The following is a 6,716-nucleotide window of genomic DNA, read 5'->3' as shown; positions in this document are numbered from 1 at the left end:
ACTTTCATTGAAAATTTATATTTACCTCTACTACATTGTGATCACTGTACTTTGCTATTGTTTTTCCTTCCCTATTTTCATACCTACACAGTCCCCAAACCCTATCTTCATATATCTTCATCTTTGTTATTTTGGCTTCCAGTTCCCTATCTATGATCACATAATCAATTATGGATTTCTGTACACCCTGGACCCTTGTCTATAACCCTTCACATTTTTGGGTCTGATTTAGTATAATTTATTTATTTCTTTTAACCATGTCTAGAAGCTTTTTTCATCCCTTTGATATTTCTTTATTATTCCCCGGTATGGTTTCCCCTACTTTAACATTGAAATCCCCTATTATTAAACACATTTGATCTTGCTGATTAGCTTTTATTACCTCTTCCTCAATTGTTTGAAACATTTTACTGATATCTTCTTGGGGGGTTCTTGACTCTCAATTGCGCCATCTTGAATGAAGCCTCCTTGCGAGCATCTTCTTCCAGCTCAAGACGCTCTAACTCCCTCTGACGTTCATTTTGACGCTTCTGAGCAGCAAGCTTCTCTTGTAGGGCTGCGGTTTCGGCTGCAACAACCAACCTCTTTGAGGAGATTGTGGATGTCCTCGATATCTTGGAGGCAGTTGGTTTCTTCCTAGAAACCGCAGTTACGATTTTCGAAATCATATCGACAATAATTGGGGAAAGCTAATCCAAATGCTTAGTTATCTCATTTTTTGTTTCCCCTTGGACTTCTTCAAGCTCCTCAACTACTTGTTGGAGCGAATCGAACCGTGCAGAGCTATCAGTTTTTCTGAGAGAAAGTTTGTTGTTGTTCATGGGAACGAAAGACAGCAATTTGTCAGTATCCTTTAAGATTGTTAGCATGTCAAGATGCTCTGAATAGAACTTTCCTTCTAAGTCTTCTTCTCTGTTTTTCCTAGCCTTTACGGAAGGTTTTCTTGTGCGGGTGGAGCGACGCACATTCTTGGCAGACACACTATCAATCGTTTCTTTATTTGAGTTTTTGTCTGTGTCATCTTCAAGAACCTGTGGAGTTTCTACTTGATCTCCTTCCATCTTGGCAGTTCTAAGCTTGAAGTTAAAGTTCAGTTGGGAAACCCTGAAATCTGGCTGAATTCATTTATCACTTTCGTTCTCTCGGTCTGCGTCTGAGGGAATTTGATCATTGTTCTTAATTTTTCTCCGATGATCACGGACACAACTCGATGCAAACAATGACAAGCTGTCGCCTGCGATATTCCGTGCAGTTCACCAATACCCCACTGGAAGGAACCAGATTCAAGTAGGCTTAGTGTCACTGCCAACTGGGTTATTGCTGGAGTTGACATGCTTTTTAACAAGGGCCACTTGTTAGAGGAGTATTTCTATGAAGATTTATTTTAGGTACATGAAAGATATCTGACATGTCTGAGTCTGATGTTGATCCATCTACTATGGAATCCGAACTGTCATTAGAATGAGATAAACTAATACTACATCACTATCCTTATCACTACAGATTGGTAGTCTGCTTGGTTGGTAGTCTGTGTCTTTACATCGCAGCTTTCTGCTTCCTGCATTACTAAATCGTTGTCTGTCGCTTTACCACTGCAGCTGTCTCCTTCCTGCGTTACTAAATCGTTGCCTGTCGCTTTTCTATCGCAGCTTTCTGCTTCCTGCGTGACTAAATCGTGGCCTGTCGCTTTACCATTGCAGCTTTCTGCGTCCTGCGTTACTAAATCGTTGCCTGTCGCTTTACCATCGCAGCTTCCATTTCCAGTCTTCACTCTGAAGCTGACTATCAGCCTACGGAAGATGCTTCTGAACTGCTGGCAGTTTGGGTTATTGTTCCATCCACCTGAAATAATTGGTTAAAAATTTAACTAAATAATTCCATCCACTTGGATTTTAGGGCAAGACCTTTGGTTGGCCCTCGAGCTAATATAGTTTCCCAACTAAATATGAACATCTTCCAGAAATGGTATCTACTTAAAATACAGTAATCTATTACCTGATGCATTGAAAAATAGTTCCAGGTGATCTTGGCTGAATTTGTACTTTAGCACAAAAGGTTGTGTTTGGAGCAAATCTGGAATCACATGCAGGAGGCTGGTTATCGTCATCACAAATCCTAAGACACTCATGTACCTGAAATACAATGTGCAAAATTGTTATGATTTTATCAAGATTTGATAACAATTACTATTTAGTACACACACATCTTTTTAATATCAATCTTATAGCAACATGAATTCATAAAATACTAATTTTAGGATCACAATTCTAGGCCTAACTTCACATTCAACTGCGATGTTTGAGAGCTTGTCTGAAGGTTACAACCGCTTTGTGATTGGATTGAAGCCAAACTTTTATAAGTCTAACTTTTTCCCTCAGTCCCAAGTGGTTCGACATAGACGAGGTTGACTGTATCTCATTTGTATTGTAATTTACAACTTTGAAAAAGATCCATTTTAAATTACTTAAAGTAATATAATTGGCAGTATCATTTGAACTTTTGTATATAGCTACAACAACTAAGACTGTCACTGCAGCAACCCTTTTTGAAGAGTACATTTTGGTTCCGCTGCAGGTTTTGAGAGAGAGCAGATAGTCCTTAGCTTCCATCAAGAAAACCTTCGTTCTCACCCAGTTCCATGAGGACACTGGCTTTTTGTAGCCATGGCCATATGAATTTCTGCTGTTCAGAACATCAAACAGATGATCCACCAACTAAAAGAAACTTTCTCATTCTATGTATAGAATAAAGTGATGACTGAAGGAACAGTGTCATGGCATCTATTCACACTGTCACTCGCAAAGTGACACTTTACTTATGCAAACCTATATTGATTGCATTTCATTTTTATAAAAATGGCTGGTAATTGTAAGATTCGCGTTTAAATTTATGGATTGCTATCAAATAAATACCTGAATAAATTTGACAGTTGGCAAACATGGCTCAAAGCCTGGAAGTTGTTCGCCATGTGCGCAAGTCAGGGCTGTAGCAACTGAACTACTTAGTGTTTGTGCTGCTAGAGACACTTTCATGATCTGATTCTTGAAATAAATGTGCCTTTTCGAAAGCCTGTTGGCAAGCTTAAGCCCTGCATCCTCCTGAAAATAAAATGACAAATTAGTAATATACTAGTTATTAATTAAGTACTGTTCCCAAATTATTGGGCAATTGTAACACTTGACTTCTAGTTTTGAAATGATAATGGCTTCAAAATAACTTGTTTTACTTAACCCAAACCTAGTCATATTTCAAGCCAAGATATGCATCTTTAATTTCATATACGAAGCTGAAGAATCCAAGGGGAAACCGGAAAATTAGATAACTAACATTTGATTAAGCTTTCCCCAATTATTGTCGATATATGTTCGAAAAAATTCGTAACTGCGTTTATAGGAAAAACCAACGCGCTCCAAGATACGAGACAATCCACAATCTCCTCAAAGAGGTGTTGTGCAGCCGAAACCGCAGCCGCTACAAGAGAAGCTTGCTGGCTCAGGAGCATGCAGCGGCCGGCCGGCCGCGGGCCGGCGCGGCGAAGTCAAAAATGAACGTCAGAGGGAGTTAGGAGCGTCTTGAGGCTGGAAGAAGATGCTCGCAAGGAGGCTTGCATTCAGGATGGCGCTATTGAGTAGTCCAAGAACCCTCAAGAAGATCGTATAAGTAGGGGAAACCATGACCGGGGAATAATAAAGAAATATCAAAGGGATGAAAGAAGGGCTTCTAGACATGGCTTAAAAAAAAAATATTACTAAATCAGACGCAAAAAAATGTGAAGGGTTTATAGTACAAGGGTCCAGGGTGTACAGAATCCCATAATGGATTATGTGTATCAATGAGATAGGAACTGGAAGCCAAAATAATCAAAGATGAAGATAGAATTGAAGATAGGGTTTGGGGGACTGTGTAGGTATGAAAATAGGGAAGGAAAAAAATAGCAAAGTACAGTGATCAACAATGTAGTAGATGGTAAATATAAATTTTCAATAATGAAAAGTCTGAAGTAAGCGATACAAGCAAAAAATCAATTTAAAATTAGGAACCAACAAAGGACTCAACGAATGGAAAAAAACAAACAAATAAATAGCGAATTAGCTAAAAATATGGGAAGAAACGCGGCAGGCTCAAAGAAAATATATACTAAACGCGAATATTATAAAACAAGCAAAATATCGAGTTTATGCAAGACAACAGCAAGGGGGTGGTAGCACGGATAAGCGCAAGGAAACGAAGCAAGCTTAATTTTGACACAAAGCAACGGATACAAATTTTTTTCGAGTAAAGCCAAACAGAGAACAAAAATTACCAATTGAGCGATATGACAGGAGAAAAATAAGACTAATAAATAATTGAAGTAGAATAAGCTATCAAAAGGAACAAAAAAATAAACTCTGGAAGACATGTAGATGAACTGAAAGAAACAAGGTGGCATAAAACTCGAGTGGATTTTTGGAAATACGAAAAGGCTATTAGCCAGAGTACAGAAAGGTAAAGCATCAGGTCATACAAGAGAAGATTGCCAGATGTAAAGCTAGAGGAGGTGACCAAATAAAACAAGAAATATGTGAATATTTTGAAAGAGCTTGGCTTAGAAGAAAAACCCATAAAAATGAGGAAGACGCGTAAAATTTATGATCATAGAAAAAACATTTCAAAGATAAGAACTATAAACAGAAAGAATTAGCAGAAGAGGATATAACCGACAATCGGAAATGAAACAAACAATCAGTGATCTTAAGGGTAATAAGCAAGAGATAACCAGGAATGGTTTACGATTAATGAACTCATGGAGAAATGATATGATGTAAATCGATAAAATCAATAGTAAACTCACTACTCTATGGTGAAACAATACCGAACGGCCATGGCACAAAATGATAATTAAAACAGTCTATTAAAGGGAAGGGTGCTATAGAGCACTTAAAAATACGAGAGAATCTTCCTTACCCAGATATTTATAAGTAAAAATATTTGAGAATTAATTCTGGTCAACGTTAAACAGACAATTGAATGGACACTTCGTTGCCAAGAACCAGTGGGGGAAGAAGGGATTCAGACACAACACGGACCAGCATTTATTTGTAAACTAAGAGGCATTATTGACAAACACAGGGAACAAAAAAGAAAAACATCACGTTTAATTAATTTGGGAAATCCAAAAATGCTTTGATAGTCTATGGTTAACAAGACGCAATGGTAGAATATGTATATGGGACTGAAGGGACCCTTCTGGGAATTAATTTTTAAAACCATGAACGAAAAAGCAATAATTAACTTAGAAAACCACCAGTAGGAAAAACGAATAATTCATAACACGAAGAAATATTAAGCAATGAACTATATTAGGACAGTCTATGCTGCACGACTGGACTGTTTAAATTACTAATAATGGTGAAATACATGTATGAGTGACACAATAGCAATGCGGACCTTTACTATATATGGACGATTATTTTAGGAATTGGAGATCATAAAACAAATTACACAAAAATCGCCTCACTCGCTGCTACAGATTAGGCAAATCAAAAAAGATTAGAATTTAGATTTAAAACAAAACAAACACAAATAGTCATGAATTCTTCAAATAAAGAAAGGATAGAGAAAGATATATTTATTAGGAAATCAGGTAATTTAAAAATGCACTAAATATTCATATCTAGGTGATGCTAATTAATGACAAGCGGGGTAATAAGATATGATATAAAGCATGCGGTCCGATAAAGTGTCAGATTCAGAAGGAGAATAGTATCAGGGACAGAGGAAGAAAAATTATGGTAACCATACCATAAGAAGCAAGAGTTACATATATGATGTACAGTAATACCTTCCTTCCTGAACAACAGTGAACATGGACCAATTAACAAAGGAAGAATTTAAAATGTTAGAAGACTCCCAAAATGAATACCCAAAGTAAATAATAAAAGCTCCTATAGCAAAACACCATTGGAAAGCACTAAGGATAGAATTGGGAATCTTTACCAATACCTGATAAAATTTGCATACAAAAACTATGTTAGCTGCAATACCATAATTAAGTTTAGATAACAATAGATAATGAACGAAAGTATCTTATACACGCAAGATCAAAAGAGGAAGGAAGAAAACTGAGGCGAGATAAATGAATGCTAAATATCCTAGAGAGTACGAAACTAGATAATCTGATTTACAGGGCCATAGGATAAAACAAAAAGGAGCCCTGAAAAAACCAATCTCAAGATGCATACTAAACGCAGTACATTAAAAGAGACAAATTGCAAAACTTGAGGCAAACAAAAAATGAACATGATCAACATGAAACATACGGATTGAGAAATATATAAGCAAGTATCATTTTACGCGATTCGTGTTTATGCATGTTTAAATGCAAAACATGCATGATTGATCTAAAAGGATACTTTAAAAATATTTTACGGCAAATGATAAGTGTAATAGACTGTAATAAGGATATGACGAAGATATGGAATATTTATATAATTGTAGATAGTTAATGAAATATAAAGGGGAGCAACAAATAGAAACTGGAAAGAACAGCATGGACGCTTAAAAACCAGCATTAGAAATATGTACGGAAAATTCTGGCGATTCGTGCAAACTAACATTTTCAAGAAAATTAGAGGCGACAAGGCGGCGACGTTTAACCGGGGAGCTAATGTAAAGCACTCTTTTCCCAAATCCTACATAACACCTTTATTTAGTTAAATACTTACTTCAAGTAATAT

Source organism: Priapulus caudatus, unplaced genomic scaffold (assembly GCF_000485595.1).
Source record: "Priapulus caudatus unplaced genomic scaffold, Priapulus_caudatus-5.0.1 Scaffold499, whole genome shotgun sequence".
Taxonomy (NCBI): domain Eukaryota; kingdom Metazoa; phylum Priapulida; class Priapulimorpha; order Priapulimorphida; family Priapulidae; genus Priapulus; species Priapulus caudatus.
Note: the sequence above shows the minus strand (reverse complement) of the source record.